Source organism: Anopheles stephensi, chromosome 2, assembly GCF_013141755.1.
Source record: "Anopheles stephensi strain Indian chromosome 2, UCI_ANSTEP_V1.0, whole genome shotgun sequence".
In the NCBI taxonomy this organism is placed as follows: Eukaryota; Metazoa; Arthropoda; class Insecta; order Diptera; family Culicidae; genus Anopheles; species Anopheles stephensi.
Window position 1 is genome coordinate 23460285 of NC_050202.1, and position 23175 is coordinate 23483459.

Below are 23175 nucleotides of genomic sequence, written 5' to 3' on the forward strand. Positions count from 1 at the left end.
CTTAGTTTGATTGCATCTAAATGGCGTATAAATTAAATAGGCGAGAAGCGGTTCCTATAAAGTTGGGTGTAAATTATGTTTGGGAAGTGTAAAAAACCCGGATTCGCTCGTTGTCGCCTTTGTCTGGGGTTAATATCTGATGGGAAAATAATTGGATAGAGACGGAAAATGGGAGAACGACACCTAGAGAGGATTAAAATTTCACACTAGATATTACCTTTAGCTTCTTTTTAGCAGTTTTTTCACTGCTAGCACGTGTGTTTGTTGGAGTTAAAAAAGAGTATTTTCCAATCAATCACGATACTTCTTCCCCTTAATAGCACCGTGGTGTCAGGAACAGTGCGTAGTGGGTAGTAACGTGCAGAGCACCAAGTAAGCGGTATCTTTGCTGCAAATCTCAATTATAGATTGTTTTGAAACAAGCAAGGGAAATAGAAAACAAGCGTTGATTTCCATCTTTTCCAATTTCCCTTTCTGCAAAAAGAAAATTTGGGGGAGAACTGCAGAAAAGCCCTCCTGCTTCGGAAAGCATTGGAAGTGGATTTAGCGATTTTGCCGCTTGCTTGATCTGCGCAAAAAAAGTGTGTGTGTCCTTACCGTTTTGTCTAATTTATGATCGGCACATGACAGACAGACTCGGGCGCAGGACCAATAGGAGTATGAGAAGAAAAAAAGCGGTGCATTTCAAATGCTCCCTCGCAGGAGAAGAAACATAAATATTTTCAATTTTCACGCCATAATTCGACATTCGATGTGGGTGAGCCAGCCGGAGGATCAAATGGTGAGAGCGTGTGCGTGTCTAAAACTTTGAACGGGAAGGGCAGACAATTTCGTCTTACTTTGTCACTGCGTGCGGGGAAGAAAAATGAAGATGAAAAGAGCAGAGAGCAACAAGAAAAAAAATCCATCCTCCATACAATCTACGGCTACGATGAAAGTCATTTACATAAACAATTTCAGAACCGAATCAGCGTCCGATAAATCCGATAAGCTGTTGCGTGCCCATTCCGTTTGGATGCTGATGGGAACGAGGTGGGAAAACAACTTCTTCGCCGAAAGCAGAGACCGACGTGGGTAGCTTACCACGGTGCTACTCTGGCTGCTGTGTTTTGAAGTGTACGTTTTTTGGGCGATGAGAAAAATGTATTAATATTGTATGACGTTTGCCGTATTTGAAGTCAGCTGCTTTTCCGGGCAGCTGTTTGTATTCCCTTGAGTATAGCGAATTTGCCTCTTATACCTTTATTTTTACACCGTATTATGACGATTCATTTTTCTGTTGTTCATCAGGGATGGGGTCTGGCTGTATAGCTTTGCCCGTTTGGCATAACATTATTAGCTCTAGGAACTTTTCAATTGTTTTATTGAATCAAATTAAATAGTAATTTTATATTTAACTCTCAAAATCAATAAATAAGCAAATCGAAGTCGCACTCTTGAAACAGAATAGCTCAAATATTCATCATCAAACACACAAAACTAGAAGAAAACAGAACATAAAACCATAAATTAGTATAATAAATTGATATCTTCAACGAAATAGTAATCTTTTGATCTTTTTTTATCTTATTTTGTAAAGCCAGATGTGGTTATGGGGCGGCCAGGTGGCCAAGTTGATAAAGGCGCCGGTCTTCACACAGCAAGCCCGGGGTTCAAATCCCATTCCGATCGCTTCGCTGGTCGTAGGACTGACTACTTTGTTACGGGTAAAATTAAGTCACAGAAATCCAGAAATGGCAGGCCGAGACTTCTCGAGGATGTGCCAAGGAAGAAGAATAAGAATTAGAAATCAACCTTTAGAAATATTATTATTTGTTTTAACGTTTTGCCGCTGAAATTCTGGTTGTTTTCCAAACAAACTGGCTGGCAACACTGATGAAGTATTCTTTGAGAACCGCCGCGAGCCATCATTCGAGCTAGATTGTAAGCGTGGTTCGAGCAAATTGTACAAATTTTAACACGAATTTGACTGAACTTTATAACACGAATTTAAAAATAATTTTTTTTTTTCAAGGCTTTTCGTCCGTCATTGGCTTTATATGGGTTGTCATGTACATAATCTATGAATGGCTTCAAAGGGGTTTGCAAACAGGTAGTGCACGTACAACATTTAACAAAATAACATCTTCAAAGTGATGAGTTTTATGATGCTGACTCAGTGACGCTGTTATGACCGATTCTAAAAATTTATAGTTTTACTTAACGAACGAAGGTGAATTTCCAACTCTATCGAATGTTTACATTTTAGCATTAATCAAGCTGTCAAAACTGGTATACTGACCGTCACCGAATTGTGAATCTCGACGAAACTGGTTTTAAAATATGAAAATTCGCACAAATTTAAACGAATTATTCACTAATTACTAACGAATCATTTGCGGTATTTGGTGCGTTCCGGTGGTCGAAGCGATAATGGCGCCGTTCTTCACACAGCAGAACCGGGAATCAAATCCCATCCAGGCCGTCTCCCTGGTCCAAAGTACTCACTATTCAGTTTCGAATAAAAGCAAGTTACGGAAAGACAAAGATGGCATGCCTAGTCCTTTCAAGCCTTTGTTATGATAAAGAAAAATAGGAAGATTTACGTAGCTAGACGACGCATCAAAACTGGACCAATTTGTTTGTTGGGTCGACGACAAAAGCATAAGTTTGTTTTCGGTTCTTTTGTTTCTCTGGAAAGGTCAGCTCTTATCGCTGAACTTAAACAATTTTAAGAGATGCATTTTATTCAACTGTTGAGCATTTTTTTAGAATTTTTTTTATATTTTTAGCTTTTAGTTGCTCCTCAAAAAATGTAAGTTTGAGCCGCGTTAAGATACCTTCTTGTTACAACATTATGTTAAATGTCAAATACTATGGGATAAATTCAGCAGCTGGATAAGTTTCTCCTACAGATGTTATGATTTAAGTGTATAATTACTAAAAGGTGTTTGCATTTCCTTCTCTTCAACCTACCCTTATTTACGACCTACTTCCAGAAACTCTTATTTCGAGAAGAAATCGTACAATTGTAACCAACACAAGTTGGGCCCGGGGGTGAAAAAAAAAACATTTTCCTCACTTTTCCTTCAATGAAAAATTCATATTTTCTGCGTAAAACTGCGTAGGATGCTGGAAAATCAAACCGTTTTGTGTACACCTACACCGAAAACTTTCCACCAGCGAAACCGTTTTCTCCTACCGATCCGGTTTCCCAACCCGGAGGGGGTCGGTGAGAAGCACCCAGTTTCCGGCAAGCCTTTTCTCGCTGTAAAAAGCGTTTTTGAAACGCGTCACGGTGTTTTGTTGATAATTTCATCGGAAAAAAGAAAAGCAAAAAATAAGCTGTTGCTAGCAAAATCCATCTGTAATCAGATCGGATCGTGGTGGATGCGAAAACGACTGTATGGAAGCAAAAAGACATTCAGCTTGCTTACTTTCCTGTGCAGAATTGTCTTATAAATTGTAACGAACCCCATCAATCAAATGACCCGCCCCGGCACCAACGCCCGCGTTTCTGTTCTGGTTGGTTGTGGGCACAACACACCCTGCTGCCTGGCGGACAGCACACTAACGCAATCTGTGTTTCGCGCGAAATGTCGTTTTCCTCTTGAAGGAGTGAGAAAAGATTTTCCATTTCATGGATCGTTTGCGTTTGGCGTGGCGATACGATTTTTGAGCATCGTTCATTTTACGGTGCAGAAGATGTGTTGTGTTTTGTGTCGCGTCCTTTTCCCTCCCCTGGTACTCTTGTTGCCTTCCGGCTTTCCAACACAACACGGTTGGTGAAAGAGATTTTTCCAAGGAAAAGCACCATTAAAATTTTACTGAAAACGCTTAAAGCTGCATATGGAGTGAAGCGACCTAATGAAATGGGGGAAGGGGGTTGCCTTTTTAAGTGAGGATGTAGAACGTTTTTGATTACAGGTAACCAGTGGAGACTTTAGATATCTTGTGAGGGGTATGTCTTTCCCGAGAAGTGCTTGCATTTGGACCGTATTAATTGAGTGGGCTGTTACATGGAGGAGTGGGTGACGTTCGCATCAAATCGATGGTTCAGAACGCTTACACACACACAAACACACACACACACATGTGAAGATGTGTTTTTCATCTCAATCCCATCGCAACACGAGAGCGCCGCACGGATTGTCTGCAAAATGATGGATGAATGTGCTTTTGATTAAGATACTTTTCCACTCGACAGGCTAGGCACTAGGAAGGCCTGGGTGAGAGGGGGGGGGGGGGTATAGGTGGTTGGTGGAACTGCCACCGGCAGGCCGCTTTACCATAGCATGCACGATATGTGCTGATTTTTTCCTGGAAAAAAGAAAACTTCGGGCGAAAGGAATAAAACAAGGACGCCATTTTCATGCGTTCTTGTTGCTTGTTGCGTAAGGAATGGTGTGTGAGTTGCCCGGGATGGAGATAAGCGCAAGGCTATCGAGCAATCTTTTGAAAGTGTCTGACAGTGACAATCCAACCGTGATGAGAGTTGTGTGTTTCTGTGAAAGTCACAGCGCAAAAGCCCCGGCAGTAAAAGCGTTTAACCGGGGCATTCTCGCTGTAGCTAGGCGAATAGTGCCGGAGAATGATTTTCTGATGTATAGTAGATGCTTTTGTTTGGTTTCTTTATATAAGTTTTAATTTTTAAAGTAATGTAAACTTATTTTTTTTATTCAATATACATAGTTTTATGTTACTTCGGTTGTCTGACTTATATTATACTAATTTACTACTTTTATACTTCACTTTACTTTTCTGTTTTCTTGTCATCATTATTTCTTTTCTACTTTAGTCACGTTGTAAATCTCCCTTTTTCCTATGCAGCATTCAATTAACTGATTGCAAAGATACACAAGGGACTTTGAAAATTCCATCAACTTTTTGATAGATTTCACTGAATGCTTCAAAAGTTCTTTTAAATGTATCAAACTTCTCTGCATGTCTTGTAATGGTTTCGTTTAATCGTTGTATTGTTTTCTTACTTAAGTGTCTTTTATTTTAGGTGATTAAAGTGCATTTTTTATTTCATATTTTATACTACTTTCTGTGAAGAATTTTATGGTTCCTCTTCATTTTTTTTTGCATTGTTATCCTTGTAGTTTTTTTTTGCATTTCTTGCCATGAAATATATGAAATTCTTCTCCTTGCTTAAAACTTACCTTTTGCTACCGGTAACATTCTCATAAAGCTGTTCCCAAAAATGTTCGATTGTTCCCTGCCCTTTTCTTCCCCGTTTACACGACACAAAGAAAAACATTGTGTTCTACAGCTACACTAATGATTTACCGTGGGCCGGTTCCTGTCCCACCTGCAACAAATGGCACACTTCCAAACATAAAGCAATCGTTGTGCGAGTGAAAAGCGAACAAAAAAAACAACCAGGCCAATGAAATCGTCGTCGTGCGCCACCAAGCGTCTCCATCGTGCTGTTTCGTGCGGGCGGAAGCTGAAGGAAGGAAGCCAACATACGAAAACAAAGCAAAACATAAATTTCCACGTTAGTTTTATTACATTCCTACTCCGAGCCGTTGGGTTTTTTTTTTTTTGTTTTTCTGCACCCTGGTTTCTCGAAGAAAAAGTCGTACCTGGTTCCTGAGAAGAAAAGGCGAAAAAAATCGAACAGAAAATTGCTCACGCTAGGCTAGCAAAATGGCTCATCCTCGGTTTTTTTTTCGTCTTTTTGGCAATGGAAAACGAAGGGTAGCGTTGGTGACTCAATGGCAACAATAAAAAAAAATACGCGTGCTAGAAAATGAGTTCTCCCGTTTCCAGGTGAGTCGTGCTTTTTTTTAGGGGTTTGAATATCTCCCAGTTTGGGTTTTCTTCTCTTTTTTTCGAGGTTGGAAGAAGGATGTATGAGGAACCAGATTCGGCGACATCAGGAAGTGAGAAAACTCGTTAGCCTGCTTTGCTTTCATTTGATGACTTTTTTTTATTATTTGTTGTCTTTTTTCTGAAGAAAATTGGGATAGGTTTTCCCGAGCCGAAGAAAAGGTAACTGGCGTATTTTCTACGTGGCGTGTAAAGCTCTGCATCTTTCTCGAACGTCGTCTAGAAGCACGTGTGTATGTGTGTGTGGAAAGGCAACACCTATTCAAGGGAAAAACGATACATCCAATGATGCGTGTCTTCTGTTTGAGGGTTCGATGTTCTTTGTAGGAAAAAAGGGGGTAAATAATAAAAAGAAATCTCCTTACGGTGGCAACGTATGTTCTCGATGTATCGTCGTGTTTCGACGTCGTGTTTTTCAAGGTCCTTTGAAAGCTCGTTCGCTCGCCCACCCAAGCATCAACCACTTCCGTAAATGATGTGCTGTTTATTGATTTTATATTTTGTGCTTCGAACATAATTTTCCACATTTTCCATCTGTAAGGGCGGGACATGGTTTTTGTACGAAATTTAGCCTATTCGAAAGCTTTCCTTCAGTGTATGGGGAAAGATTATTTTGAGTAAGCTTATTGAATAGTCCATGGAAAGTGAACGTTTTCTCCGATTCGCAGTTGGAAGAGTGATGTTTAACCACACTTTAGAAACACATTAAGCAGCTTCCTTTTCGATACTATTAAGCTCATGCACAGCACGACACAGGGATGTGATGTGAAAAACAATTGTTCCGTGTTTGTTTGTTGGTCGACCGAGCTATCGATTTTCAGATCCGGCTTTTTTTGTTGTTGCTTTTTTTTACTCTCAAAAAACAATCCTTTTCGCGCCCCTCGATAAGCGAATCCCAAATGGTGGATTACGACGTGTGCGCAATAAATTAATTACAATGCCCTTTTTGGCACTATCCTGGTGCTGTGCAGCACCGCCATAAAGGAGAGCAGATTAAACCCGATTTTCCCGATAGTGCCATGCTTTCCCGTATCGGGTCCTGGAGTTAAGTTCCCGAGTGACACATTTATCATGGAAATTATTAAATTGCTTCTATCTGCGGTGTGTGTGTGCGAATATGAAGTAACTTCACGTCCACGGGAACAAGAGTGTTTTTTACATGCATACGGTTTTTGTTTCCCCATGCCCGAATTTCACCGGGAAAGCTTTCCTTACTGTGCTTTTGAATGTGTATATGTGTGTGTGTGTGTGTCTGGTGTATGAGCACCCGTTTTCAATGATACCACGAAGTTACAAAACTGGCTAAGGTTCATTCAGAAAGCTCGCTTTTGTGGTTTGGCTTTCAAAAAGGAATTTTGTCCTCTCGATTGGTTGTTCTGGTACCTCAGGTACAGTGGCGGTCATTAAAGTACGAGTTGTTCTCGTATAACTGTCCGTATAAAAATGTTTATGGTAACCATGATGCGTTGTTTAGGCTATTATCTTTTTTTCTGTCATAATATTGCTAGAAAATTAATTTGGTGATAATCATAAAACAGAAATATAAAAAGTATATTACATTTAAACATTAAAATGAAACAGCTGCTTGAAAGAAGGATGCTTGTTATTGTTTTTTTTTTTTTTTTTTAACATAGTTCTCTCTGCAATATCTTGAGTCCCAACACGCTTATTGTGTTGATCTGTTTTATGTTTATCAATCGAAAGAACTTCTCTATATATGGCTCTATATATATTTTATTCAATAAAATAACATAAACTGTCCCTACTGTGGAGGAACGGCACAGATGAGATTTGAACCCCAGTCCTGCAGGGCGAAGAACGTCGCATCTTCCATCTGGACGTTCCTCAAAAAATAACATAGTATACAACGTGATAAATTATACACTACCAGCATACGAGTAATGCAATGGTTACAAATAATAAGGAGTTCTAAAAAAAAAAAGCAGTAAATCACATATGGTCTCAAAATAGCTGTACGTTCAAGCTGTTGTTGATTTGTTATTTAAACGATCCTCATAATAAACAAATATCTAATGTTGAAAACACAAAGCTCATATTTCTGGGTTTCCTCGAGGATTGCTTATTGTTGGAACCTAGTGGCTTTGTGTTTTCCTTGGCCCTACAAACCTTGAAAGGTCCCGGCCTGTCATTTCTAGCTTTCTGTGACTTGATTTTACCCGTAGCAAAGTAGTTAGCCCTACGGACGAGGTGGCGATCAGGATGGGATTTGAAACCCGGTCCTGCCGTATGAAGACCGGTGCCGCAGTCGCCCAGGCTACAGGACCGCCCCTAGTGACTTTGTAGCTTATTTAAATTTATTTTCGAAAATTTAAGTACTTAAGTATATTCGAAATAACGAATAATTTATTTATGACATATTTCTTTTGCAAACTCAATTCAAATTAGTTTTTGTTTTCAATAAGTTTTGAAAATTTTCAACACAATACGGAGCAAACATTTTGTCGTTCAATGGTTTGCCCTATTCAATTGACCATCACTGTACATTCGGTGATCTTTTGGGATTGCTTGGATTGAAACATAATAGCCAAATGTGGTGCATATCCGCTGTGTTAAAATAAAAAAGCGACGGGAATGGTTTCTATCCGATGAAGGTTTAAACCCGTATCAATGGATTTTGCTGCTGTATTATTTCCGATACCAAACACACAAAAACCCACAAAAAACAGGGGCAGTAAATTTTTATTTGCAAAAGCATCGAACCACATACACATGCACTCAAAATTGTCCACTGTGTTGCCGGGTTTTATCGCATAGATCTTCATTACCATCATCGCTAGTGTATCGTGGCTTGGTTTCATCGGAACTGTCGCAATAAGTAGCGATGAATATAAATCTGTGGACCACTTTTCCGACAGAATCGCCATCGAAATGAAGGTTTTACTAGGTTTTCCTCCTCCTCCTTCTTAGAATATGTTAAATCGCTCACAAAATTCGGGTAAAGCAGCAGCAGTATAGCATCCCTCTTTTTCCTTGCAAAGGCTCTCCCTTCCTTTTGACCATTTAATTGGAGCTACTTGGAATGAACAAAGCACACTCCCCGCAACTGAGGAAAGGGCGACGATTTTGTCGGGCGGCAAACACATGCTCGCTCAGGTGAAATGTTTGTAGAGTTAAATTAATTACGCCACACTTCTGCTTGCTTCGACGAAACCCACCGCTGCTCCCTTTAGTTCCACGAAGAAACAATATTTCCATTAGCATAAAACATCATAAGCCAGCCGGAACGGAAATCGGAGAAAAACCGGATGTCCATTTCCAGCTCAAACGTACCATTTCCGGTGCTTAACATACATACACCCGAAACACGCCACCAGGAACGCTTGGTGTGGTAAGATCGACCAAACGGACTACATAAACACATAATAAACTCAAATGAGCGCGGGCTTTTGGCGCTGTGTACCCGGGTCTCACTTTGAAGGTGAAATTCGTCATCATTCATCACTCATCGGTGGCGCAGGTCTTGGCTGGCTGGCTGGCTCGCTGGATTAATCACGCCAGCCAAAATAGAGTCGAAAACCAGTTCCAATAATCAAATGCGAAACGGATCGAAATAAATCTTCGTCGTCGGCGCGGAATTGCACCTCAGCTTCTTTTACAAATGAATCAATCGAGCTCGCTCTCAATGCGTGAATGTGATCGAGCGCGCACAGGAAATCGTTGGCGTGTCTCGAATCGACGGGACACCGCGCGATCGATTGATTCATGCGAGTTGTCGAAGATTTATTGGTCTCCCAGTGAGACGAAAGAGAGAGAGAGAGAGCATTTGGGGCGAAGGCTTTACAGCTTGGCTTGAAAAGCTTTTATTTTGTAACACGATTTCAGCATAAAGCATGATGATGTCACACAGCGAGCATTAGGCAAACGATTTCATCAAGGTCTGTGTGTGTGTGTTTTTTTATTCCAAACTGTTTGATAGTCAGGATTCATCGACGAAAGAACTCTGCTGGAGGTCCTCTATCGTTTGAATGCCTGTATGTGCAGCTTCCGGAATTGGAAAACTTTTCAACAAATCGATCTACATCATCATCATCACCATCAACACCGCCACCATCACCGGCGTTTTGTATATGTTGGGGCAGTGAAAAAATAAAAGAAAGCGATGTTTTCCCATCGATGTCAGAAGCATCAAAGGCTGAGTCATGGCCAATAATCTGGAACCTTTTTTCCCCATCTTCTTCTTCCTCCTTTTTTTTGGCGCAAACCAAGGTGCTTTTCCATATGGAGGCTGTGGAGGCAGTCGCCTTTGAATGATAAATTAGTAGGTCATGCAACCTTTTCCCCGTACCCCTCTTCCGCCAGTTCTCGCTCTTCTCATTGACGACCTCGGTGCCGGTGCAAGTCATCCATTGGCGTCCATTGGGTTTGAATAAAACCTCGAACAAGGAACGGAAATACCTGCGATTTCCATCCCAGGGACGCTTGTTGAATGTGTACAGGTACGACCGAGCACCGTGTTCGGGTGTGTTTCCGTTGGGATCACCTATATGAATACTAAACAAGCGAAAAGCTAGCCGAACCTTTGACCGCCCTGTGACTGAGTAGAGCGTCACAAAAAGAGGGGTAAAAGCTCCCAATAAGCTTTCCCACTTCGAGGTAGGCAAAGACGAATATCATCTTTTGTGGAAAACATTTTCCTTCGCTTTCACTCAGCGTGATCGAAAGGGCGAAAACTTACCCTCGGGAAGCGACTCCTGCAAGGCCGTGAAACGCTGGAAATACTTGCTTTAAATTATTAAAATTATTTTCCTTCCCACTCGATAGCAGCGTTCCTGGCCATCGAGCGGATGCTTTGAAAAGTGAATGTAAAGTGAATTACAAAATGCTATGCGCAAAGGTTTTCCGATCCTTTTCTGCATGGTGTTCTGTTTTTTTTTTTTTTGGGGGGGGGATCGGACCGCGTAGGTAGGAGGCAATTTAACGAATTGCTACCGAAAATGGTACAAATCTAGAGAAAAGGGAAATGGACAAGGAAACCGGTGTCGACCAGGGGTTTCACTACGTGAAATGCTGGCAAAAGGAACTTTCACCCTGCGTGTAGCACTGTGGGTGTGAAAAACTCTGCCGTGTTGTTATCTGCTGGTACGGTAACAAGGTCCGGCATATTAGCTCCAATATTAACAAGGAAGCCTACTACACAGCTCCCAGCAGGTACGCTGCGCCATGTTCAATGGACGAGAAAAGAATGCAGACAGTGGTTAACGCGTGGGTTTTAGTGGGATAGAGAGAGAGAGAGCGAGAGAGAGGAGAAGAGAAAAGACTGGACGCTTCTTAATTAAGGATGTTAAGGAAATTCATTTTCTTTCCCAGACACCCACAGTGCGAGCGAGTGGAGGAGGAAAAACAAGTTCAAAGGAATGCGTTTTTCTATTCATTCATGCGGCTTTTCCTGATGTCTTTGATGTGTTGTTTTTCTATTTAACTGGACATTTGTTGCACCGTTTGAAACACCTGCCGAATAAATAGAAACAGGGGGATATATCAAGCTGCGCAAGGATTTTTCTTGAGTTGTTTGACGTAATTTTCAAGGTTTGCTCGATATTGTCCCTCAATCAATACAATCGATAGATGTAGACTAGTTATTTGAAACGCTTAAATTTTACTGAATTAACAAATTCCTAGACAATGTAAGCCAAAGGAGCTATAATATTGCTTTTATTTATCGTGTTTAAAATGTTAAATGACTTATAGCAAATGATGGACTCATCATCGAATAGCAATACTAAGATAATGAAAAGTACCTGCCTGATTGATGTGTTCAGGTTCTTCTTATGACTTCTTCCCGGGCGCTACAACCTCGCAAAGTCTGGGCCTGCGTCATGCGTACATTGAGACGATCTGGATGGGATTTGAACCCCGGTCATGCTGTCTGAAGACCAGCACCGCTGTCACCATGTATCAAAGCGCAGAGTTGCTATAATTATTGAAATGTCCTTAAAGGATACTGTGAGGTATTATCCTTCGCTCCAGAACATATTTCATCATGCATGAAGATAATTTTTCTTTTAAAACCCACCTCTCCTCCAAGTTTTCTTCGCTGTGCTGACTTAACAAAAACCAACCTCAATCATTTTCTCCAAACGCAAACCTTGTACAACACAATCACCAACGGGGAAAAACATGATGGAATTAGCCTTCTGTAGCTTTTCCCTCCAACAACATCCCATTTAAGCTGTTACATTCAACAGTCTTGCACGTACAACCTACCAACCAACCAAAAAAAAAAAAAAAAATCCCAAAGAAAAGCAAAAACGATATCTCATGTCCACCGGAAGGGACACGACACGGCAGCTTCTACGGCCGTACTACGTGACAATCCGGACTAACGAGATATGAAAGCTACTAAAGCAACCTCCCTCAGTGCAACCCATACCCTTGCACAGGGCGCAATCAAAGACGGGGAGAGAATGATTTTACATTATAAATATTAAAAGTTGGGTTATAAAGTTTTCCCTCTCCACCCCTTACGCTCTGGTGTTGGGGGGTTTGCGCAGTTTGATAAGACTCTCGCTGCTCCGGCTGTGAGTGAAAGATTTCTTGACCCTCGTCAGGACTTTAGTCGGTCATCCCATGGGATGTGGATGTGGGTAGAAAATGTAGGTCAAACCCGGATGGGGGGGGGGGGGGGGGTGGGGTGTGGAAAGATACGGGGTGCCTGGAAAGTAGCTTAATTAGTAGCTTGTCTGGTTGAGTTTTGCTCCAACGGAAGGTATTAAGGGCACCGGGATATTGCTACCGAGATGCAACCTTGCATTAATTATGCCCAGCAGTTTGTGCAGCTGCCGGTAACTTAAACCGGTGCCTCGAAGCTTAACGTTGCTTATGTAAACTGTCAAAAACGTCTCATGCATCAGGTGCATGCACTCGGGGAGGGGGGACATTGATAGGCTCAGCTGTACATCATCATGCAGGCCTTTTGGTTTGGTTCTGAAGGTCAACAAAAGGTCCCTCACACACATACACACATACTTGATACGTTTTTGCAAAGAAAATGGGGGAGAACTGTTTATGCACCCGTGGTCGATAATTGGCTTCTGAGGCTCGGTTCCGTTTATGGTCATCGGGGGGCGCGGTCTCGTTACGTGGTAAACCCATCCGAATCCCATTGTTCCCGGTGCACTTGGAAGATCGGCACTGTGCTGGTTGCATAATTAGACCGATCGGACCCGGTTACTGCTGAAACCAAGGGTGTGCCGGGACGATCTTTTATTATTACGCCATCCTATTGAGTCTTCGGGGCCGGAGGATGATGGAGTCTTGGAATTGCTTCTGGAACGCGCAACGCACAATTACGGGGTTTCGCAATTTGTAAGACGAGAAGTGAACAGTGGAAGCGAAAATTCATTACTGGGTGGGTAATTGCAAGTGTAACGGGCACGAAAATATGATGGTATGTGCACTCGGTCTCTCTCGGCAAAGGGAAGTGGATAATCATCCAGCGTGGCCACCGGTGCATGGTGGTCAATACACCTGTCCGAAGAGGACCCCTGTCTGATCGTATAAGACGATAGAGGGAATGCATTTGATATGCGCGTGGTCTACGGTGGTCAAATATTTGTGTACGCCAATGTTGCGGTCGTACGTCGTACGAGATGCGTTGATAATTCTAATGGGAAGTCTTCACGCGCTTAAAGTTTGTTTTCGCTCTTGATTGAAGTCATATTTTGATCAAGATTTTAATTTGGATGAAATTTATGATCTCCCTTCAGTAGAGATCGTTTGAGGGAATTAGATAACTTCCCCAACTCTTAAAGATGTGTTGATTGGGTGAAACCGCACCAAGAATTTGATACTTTGTTTTATTTTTGAAGGCCTGTTAGCATGCATTCGTAAAGTACACCAGGGGCTCCTAATTGTACAACCAGCAAATGGAATAAGCATGGCCAGAAACTCGTGGCGTTTGTTATGAGTGGAGCAAAATCAACATCAAACCTGGTGGCGCTCATTACACGAACTCCGATTTTCCGGCGAGGGTAGCAAACGGCCGGTTGCGGGTGTTTAGCAAAAACACGCAATAATGATGGGAAAATATCAATAAAAAGTATAACCCGGGCAGGAGCATTCCCGTCGCTGGTGGTTTGTATTTATCATTTCATCAACATCGTCGACCGTGCGGTGTGTTGTGTGTTGTGCGGTGTATGTTGTGTTATTTGCACACCACAGTGCGCACAGCGTTTTTGTTTATCTGGCGTAATTAGAACGGATGTGTTGTTGGGTTTGCTGGACTTCTATTGACCGATATTGATGCAGTGCAGAAGCAGGGAGGGGGAGTGGTGGCGTTGGTGGTTTCACAATTTCAGGTGTAATTATGTTGGCATGTTGTTTTTAAATTACGACGGTACACAGCAGCGTGCACACTGGAGGGTACTGCCTGGCACGGACGGTATCGAGGATGAGCGTTTGCCGATTGAGCTAATGGCAATACTCTGTCCTTTAATGATGTAACGTGGCTCAAATTGTGATGCAAAGACAGCGAGCGAGATTAGGTGAATTGTTTAGTTTCGTTATTGTTTTCGATGACCTGTTTTGTAGCATTTTCATATTTTTTTTTACCTTTGATGGTTTATTTTTTATATTTTATAGTGTGCGTTTTTTAATTAATTTCGATTTTATTCTTTACTTCAACAAGTTTGCAATTATTTACTTTTTTATTTTTTTTCATGATTTTTTGTGAAACTTTCTTTAAACAGTGTTTAGTTTTTATCTATTTTTAATGCACATTTGTTTTTTTTTTATGCACACTACAAAACGCAATTCAAGTTATTTTTTGTCATTTTATCTTGTGTTGCATATTACTTCCTATAACTAACGACTAGCTCATGAGACCTCGTATTTTATGAATTAAAACCTTTTTTATTTGCAAATCATTTTTTCCAATTATGTTTTCCCTGTTTATGTACTTTTACCTGATTCTATACGTTTTCTCTTTTTTATTTTTTTTATTATTTTATTTGGGTTTTTTATTTTTTTATTTATATTTAATCATTGTTTAAATTTAATAGTTGTTGTTTCCTATTCGTTTTCATTTAGATATTTATACTATCCGAAAAGTGATAATTATTTTTATTCACAAACAATAAAGAAGAAAGAAGATATTGTGTTCTGCAAAAGGAAAAATTTTCACTTTAATTTCTCAAAAATTTATGAATCAATATATGAATCTACCTATCTGTTCATTTCGTTGCGGATTTTCATTTTATTTTTTTATATCTTAAATATTAGAAATTATTGCTAAATGCTAGATTATTGTAGATCAAAGTAAAACAACTTACACTCTAACCTTTCCAAAACGATGGTGTTGGATAGTAATGTAAACTGAGGAATCGATTTTGATAGTCTGGAAAATAGTAGGTCAATTGTAGCTTTGGTAGTAAATGCAGCCAGGACGGGCGACCCCTTTTTGTCCTCGGGAAGGAACTATTGTTGGCTGTAAAACGGGTTGTGCAAACAACCATCAACCAACACCCGGCTCCCCCGCAAAACCTTCACGCAACACTGTTGTTCCTTTAGGTGACGTAATAATCATAATAATTTCCATTGTACACGCGATACATTCATAAACGCGGTGGGCTTGCTTTAGAAGCTGTAGCTATGTCTAGGTACGCTACATACCGGGATGACACAATGGGACGTTGTGTTGGAACTTTTGTACGAGCTCAGAATCGAGTTAACGGACACACACACACACACACGCACTCTACTAGTTATAAATGGTGTAAATGTAAGCAAACAAAACGACCTCACGACACAAAAGGTTGGTGCCAAATGTAAGGAAAAACGGAAACCGCCGGAAGGTTGCTTACACCACCGGGTAAGCGAGTGAGTTATTAAAAATTCTATTACTAACACCCCTCGCAAACTCGCGCTTTTACATGCCCTCCCCCTTCCGTTTCCTTCTAATCTTACCCCACCAAAGTCCCCCACGTGTGCCCTATGTCATCATTAACTTACTGGCTGGTGTGGGTTAAAAATGGGCTAAACCTCCTATTGTGTCTGTGTGTGTGTGAGCACATTACATGCGTGCGTGCGATGTATGTGGAAAAGTTCTTCCAGCGGGACACCGTAATGGCACCCAAGAAACTTGAGCCGCCCAACTTGCCACTTCCTTATGCGGCGCACATTTGTTGCAGAGCGGAGACGAGCGCTTGTGCCGCGCCATCTGTCGCGCGTACTACGTGCGCACGGGCCCATTCATAATTAGGTTTAATTTCATTAAAATTAATTGTTACATAATAGCTCCCCTTTTTTGGCGAAGACGGCAAAGCTTACGGGCGGGTATGGTGCCGAGTCGCCGACCTTTTACATTACGCCCCGCTAAGTCGGTCCTGTCAACGGACTAAGATGGCGCAGTTCCTTCCGGGAAACGACAAGGCGAATGGTGCCAGCCTACCTACCTGTTGTTGGAATGTGGAAAAAGCATACAAAAGGAAAAGCTTTTCCTGACGTGAAGATGTGCGTGCGTGTGTGTGTGTGTTTGTTTGCACTGGAGGGCATTATTAACGTCCGCAGGGTGGGGATTGATGGTCGTGAGAAGACATGTTCCGGCTTCTTGCAGCGATTCATTATCGTTTATAAATTATGATGCCACTTTTGGGCAACGGCTTTCGCTGCAAAATGCTTTCGTTTGGAGTTGACAAATGATGTCGGCGAAGGAGGACTTGTTAGATTAAATTCTTTGAATAAGTGGGAGCCCTCGCCCTTGCGTGGGAGCAGGCAAGCCAAGTTAAAAGAAGAAAGACGCTCTAATCCTAACAATGTCATCGCTTGCAGCAGCACGGGCACGGTACACAAGTGGAAAGCTTTTATTCGTTTAATAAAAAAGTAGCATGTGCTTATAGTCAAATATTCTGAAATTAACATTCCTTTTTCGTTTTCCTTTTCTCTCTCGTTTTAGGTAAAGAATTCTTTGTGCAGAGTACACGAAAAAAAAACGCGCCAAGTCATCGCAAGGATTACGCGTCAACTCACCGGATCATTATTTTTTGGGGGCAGACAACGGCACGGTTGCACTGCCCATGACAGTAACCACGAAAATATTTAAGGTGCACTTGAGAAGACGAACGGCGTAACGAAACGCTTAAGAGCCGCTTATGTAAGCTTCTGCACAGGAAATCTGTCTGCAAAGGATTATGAAAAAGGGAATAAAATTTATATACGGTTGTCGAGCACCGCGTGGGACAGATGAAGGGCAACATGCTGCTCCAAATAAAGCCACATCCTTCACCTTGCGAAAGTGTGTGCAGGAAATGCGCGCACTCGTCGTGTGCACTTCTGTGTTGGCACATTGGTTGGTTGGCGCTGAAAACCGCCACACACTTCATACCTATGTGTGTGTGTGTGTGCGGAAGTACGGGGCGAAACAGCTAGGAACTTAGAACAAGCCGCCGTTGTCGTACACCATCGGTTGGCAGTAAAGTAGGTCACCCGGGGAGGATGACGACGTGGATGTGGAACATATACACACACACATACACACCGAGAGCTTGGCAAACGTGTGGCATAAAGCGAAAGGATAACGCTAACCAGTACCCTGGATGGCCTGGTTTTTAATCGCTTTTTCCAGATTTCCCTGGAAACTGACTTCATGGGTATACGTGTATACAGACCTGCCTCCGAATGACGGTACGGTTACATCAGCATCCTCCGGGGGGTGATAACTTCATTGCCAAAAAATGGAGGCGAACAAGAACCAAAAAAAAAACCACGAAGCGAGAGACACGGTCAGAAGCCATAAAACACACCTCTCCCGCACGAGCCGTTTACGAGGGCAGGTTTAGGATTTAGACAATTTATTTTCCAACCCGAAGCCAACAAAGCCACATTTCGCAAGGTACTAAAGGCTGTCCGCAGTACACCTGTGGCCGCACACGGTATGTAATGTGTACCACGCGCACCGGGACGCCGTGGAAAGTTTATCGATTTAAATTAAAGAGCCATTCTTTTAAGCACAGACGTCCACCCGCTTCTCTGCTACTTAGTCGTGGAAGTAGCGAAAGTTGTTGAGTTGCAAACTGTAACTTGCGGAACACACACTCGCACACACGCTTGTGCGATGCATCTAATTGATGATGGTGATTTCAGGCTCGGTTGAGTGTGCATTGCATTTTGAATAGCTTCCTACTTGTACGCTTCGGTCTATTACGCTCGCAAACAGCTTCCATTTATTGGACCTCGCCTAGTGTGAGGTGGTGCGTTCGAACAGTTGATCAGCGGTGCCCAAGTTCGGTATGAGATGCATTAAACGGTTGATGGGTGCACTTCGGTGTAAGTGTTTTCTGCTAGTGGACATGCATATTTTAAAGAAAATGAGATAGTGAATAGACCATTTTGGTTGGTGTATGGGTTGTCGAATTTATCGGCATTATTGAGACACGAATCAATCTTTAATTGGACCTTTTATACCTCATATGTGTTTTTGAATAACTTGAAAAAACATTGAAGATATTGTTTTCCGGTACAATCATAGTGACATCTCAGCAAAGCCTTCTATAAGAATTTGGTACTTATGTAGTCTTAAAAAATTAAATAGACAATCGTCCTCATGCTGATCCAGAAGTTCTGAAGCTCTAATAGCTCATACAAAGTTCTCATGCATAGATTTCCATTCATATTAAACGGCATTAAAAACAGTCTTTGTTGGATAGCATACAGCATCCCTGATCAAAAAGACTTTCTTCTTGAATCCTATCAAAATTATGTGAAAGTTACGGGATAGTATAAAGGTTGTCGCCTCCATACAGCTCATGTATTGTAAATCTTTCCTCCTGGCAGCAGGACTTTAATCAAAGCAAAAAACAACACATAAAAACACACCAGAAAGAATTCGCAGAACCGTGCCAGACTGCATCAACATGCACCCCAGGTTAAGCTTTGGTCCGCTGCTCCGTAATTACTTTGTACCGTGAAATAGAACAATCAAACAAATGGCATTTCTATTCACGTATCCTACACCCCTTTACACGGTGAAACTACTCGCCCCAAAGGGTCAAGCGAAAAACGTTGCGAAACCCCTAAACGTGTGTGCAGTGGCGCCAGCATACAGCGGAAGAGATGCGTCATCCCAGGGCAAACAAAAACCAGCATGTGGGTGTGGAAAGATTGCAAAATTTATACGAATAAAAAAAAACCCTCCCGGACGAGCTCCACCGTGCAGGAACGCGATTTTAAATTCCACCCTGGAAAAGTGGAGGGCATGGTTTAAGGGCGACTGCTGGAGAAAAAAGTGGTAAGGCCCAAAAATGTGATTGGAGCAGTACTAGGAAGCTGGTAGTGTTCGGGAGAATAGGCCAGAGGCTATATAGTAGGAGGTTCTTCTCATACGTTTCATTATTTCGTTGCAAAACGATTTCATAATGATGTTCTGCGTTTTCCACGGGTATGCCACCTATACTTTTTGCTGTGTGCGTTCGAATACCGGCCAGGATCCTGGAACGAGGAATGGATTTTGATAACTTTGTGCGCGTTCGCGAACCATGCAAATGATAGCAGGCATAGCGTTGGGGGAAAAAAGGGCTCTTAATACGCTACCTGTTTTTTTTTTGCTTTAGTTTTGCTGGTGCTGCCAGTAAATAGTACTGACCAGCGTGAGTGTGTACATTCGGGTTTTTTTTTGGCACAACATTTTAGCCACTCGTTTGGAATGCCCGATAAGAGCGGGGAGCGCATACGACGTCTAGACGGGCTAGAAAAGCATCCATATTGCCGCCATCATCATCATCATCATCATCAAAGTCATTATATCACCCCAAAATTGTAGGGAACGATTTTGAAACGTTACTCACTCTTTTGAGTTCTTGGAAAAAGTGGTCAAACCAATCAAAACACTGCGATGTATTAACCGAGCTCGGGCAGGAGGTGACGGCGGTTTGGAGTTTATGGATATTTCTAGCTTGAGTGCAGAGTTTCTGGTACAGTGCTTTATGGGTTTGTAACCGGTAGCAGAATACTTTTTGATCAGAAATTCAGGTTCTACATGTCATATTTGAAATGGGTATGCAAAGGGTTAAAATTTTCTCAAAATTCTTTTGGTATTTTTCTATTTTTCGATTTCATTCAGTAAAAGCTAATTTTTTGAGATTTTAAAAGTATATCTTCAGAATATTTCCTCCTATGTCGTCTACAGCTTCCTACTGTCACTTAATTCAATTCTGAGGTAAAAGTTAAAGTATCGGAAAATAATTTTAAACATAGTAAATTATTGGACAACAGCTCCAAAAAAAGCCACAAGGGATCACAAACCTTCATTGGATGCTTTAGATAAATTTAATGTAAGGTGTTTGAAGTCTTGTTTGGTGTTAACTGCTGTATTTTTCATGTTAATTGTAATAATTTTAATACATAAACAATTCCTCAACTTCTCATTCTCTTTAAAACTTCATCCCCCTTACTAGCAACGCTTAAGTAATCTCTAGGGATTCTTATCAGCACTACTCACAACACTGCTCGTTTACCAAGCAGTCATCTAGCTGTAGTTGCAAGTTCTACTCCTCGTTTTCCTTAGCTCAGCTTCCGATCTCTACGCAACGGACATTGTGATATGGAATAGGTACAAAAAACCAAACCCTGTCTGCTGCCAGTGTGATAGAAAAGTGGGGTATCAACAACAAGATGTGGGGGACTGAAAAAAACTGTATCCTCTACATCCTCCCTGTACATGTTCAGCGGTTGATTTTGAGAAGGGCAAAGGAAGCAGTGGGCAACGTTCATCAAAGGATTTTTCATTCCTCGCCATACTCTGCCGAGAGCAGAGAGACGGAAGCAGCAGCAGCAGCATTGCAGCTGAGTGGACGGACCAGGGTTTCGCAATAATGGTCGGTGCATATTGCGCCGTAAGGTGGTGAATGCTTGCCACCGGACTGATTCCACTGTGTAGCAGCACCGACCGGCAGCACCAGAACCGCTATGGACCTTTTGCGGGTGACTTTGATGACCGTATAATTATGATTGTACACATAAATAAATTTAATTCCATACAATTATGCGCCGTCAGTAAATGCGCTTGCAGTGTTGGTTGGGATTTGTGGAGAGAGGAAGCGCGCGTGTGTGTGTGTGTGGTGCAAGCGCAGTGAAGGTTCGTACACCGACCGTCATGTTGTAACCCGTGGTCGGTACACCCCGGATGGATGGATTTATGGAGCCTCCGGGGAGTCCTCCTGCGTTTCACTGATACTGATCTTCCCTATTCTCGCTGCCCACCACAAAAGCACATCTCCGTCCGCTTGCGCTTTGATGTTGCATTGGGTTGCGTAACTGGCCGGCGGGCCGACTCTTGCGCTTGGGGATCCGCGGGGACTGCCTTTTCGACAGTCCCGTATGCAAACGACGCAAACGTGTTATGCGGGATTGGCAGTCAGGTTTTTTGTTGTTGCGTGTGTATGCATCGAGATGCAGTTGGGCACGATGGTGCGGGGTCTTTCGGAATCTCCTGAAGTCTGATTGATTGTCTGTCTCCCCGAGACCGAAGCCGAACAAAACGCGTAGGTGAATTTGCGTGTTTGCGAAAAAGTCACCAAGCGAGCTTTTTTGTGTGACGGAACCTGGATGAAACTACCTGCATTGGTCGATCCATTCACGATGCACTTTTGCCCGCACACAAAAATAGCCGTTTTTTTTTGGGGAGGGTTGAACGATAGTTGGAAAACTTTCCCTTCCACGAAGGGATTTGTTTGATGAACACATTCATATCCAAATGTATCTGGCAAACCCGGACCGTCCTCGTGTCGTTTGCTTACTTTTATTGATTAAACAACGGTCCAAAGAAGAGGATTTGCTGATCGAAAGCTTGCTCGTGTTTTTTTGTGTTGTTGGTGCGAGCATGTTTGTGTTTGAAGTAGAATTAGTGCGATTGCATATGATTGATGAATGTGAACTATTCGGACCGTGTTGTAGTAGTAGTTTGTAAGCCGTGTTGTTCCGAGCTGTCCCCTTGTGGAGAGAACACCATTTGGTGGACGTTAAATGTTCTTTTTATTTACAGACCGACACAAAAAAAACACACACACACGAATCACATTATTTAATAGATGGATTGATCGAGATCAGGTTAAATGGCACATCAAAAGGTCCCATCCTTTGTCATCATTTGCAGATGCCACATTAAATTAAGTGTGATCACAACGGCGCATGTAGCCGTAGGTACTGGAACTCTCGCTATTCCCCAAGTGCCCTTCAATCAATAAATTCTTCACAATTCCATACTTCGATCCTGATAGAAACTCGGTGGAAAATGGTTTGGCCCCAAATGCTCCACCGCTCATATCTGACGAACTTCAAATTCAATCATTACAAACGAACCTGCCGGGCGGGGTTGGATCTCCTGGGTGTTATCAGTGCGCTCGTGTTCCAAACTGTTCCACCTGTCTGTGGATGTGCCGACAGTGTCACATAAGTAGAACCTGTCCAGACAATCACCCGGCCCGCGTGGGTACAGCTGGGGCAGGCACGTACGTGCCAGCCGTGCACACCCCCCATGGGAAATCAAGCGGGAAAATTCGCTTCTCCCGTACCAGCTCCTCCAACGTCGCCGATGTAACAACGTTCAGCGATTCTTTTTCTCGGATTGTGCTCCAAATCACAATATTTCACTCACTCGCTGGTCCGCTCGTCGTTGACATGTCACATATGTGCTGTGTTTTCAGCTCGCGCAGTCCCCGGCACCGAATGTCTTCATGTGTCCCCGGCGATGTCTTCCTAAAAATAGCTCGGAAATCATTTCGCTCCCGGTGCTTGTTTTTCCTGCCCCGAGTACGCTGCCGTTGATTCTAAGCTGTCATGAAGTCCATCCTCCTCCAACACGGAGGGGGGGCCTTTTTTGTTGCTATGTTTCGTGGCAAATGTTCGATCGGTATTTTCGCAGATTCACACTAGCCCGGCGGACCGGGACTGGTGGAACTCATTTTCCTCAAATTAGTCTGTAAATGAAGCGTACTAATTGGGAAAATATGGTGATGTGCGAGCATTACCTTAACGCTCCTTACACCCTGCCCGACCCCACGCCCGGATACTGTTTTGAAAAGTTTGAGTTTTCTAAAAACGATCAGAGCGGAAACACTGGCAAGGCGAGAGCTGAAACGATGGCGTTTGGTGAAACATTTTGTGAAAAATTAAAACTGACAGGTTTTGTTTTTGGGGAGGCAAAAAGTGTGCAAACAATTTTCGTAGGAAAAACACATCTTACCGGTTTTAGCTTTTAAGGCGTGGTGGTGGTGGTGGAGGTCGGGGAAAAGCCACAAGAGAGAAGCAACAGTGTGTGTTAGAGGGTGTGTGTGTGAATGGTTGGTGAGGAAAATCGAAGTCTTCACCTGCGAAAAAGTTTCGGTCGGGCGAGAAGTTTGTCGAGTG

General features: G+C 42.4%; 1 protein-coding gene across 2 annotated transcripts in view; it reads left to right on the forward strand.

Annotated features, from left to right (window-relative positions):
• Nucleotides 1-23175, forward strand: part of LOC118507460 (MOXD1 homolog 2-like) — a 171811-nt gene that overhangs the window by 102984 nt on the left and 45652 nt on the right. The window lies entirely within an intron of this gene.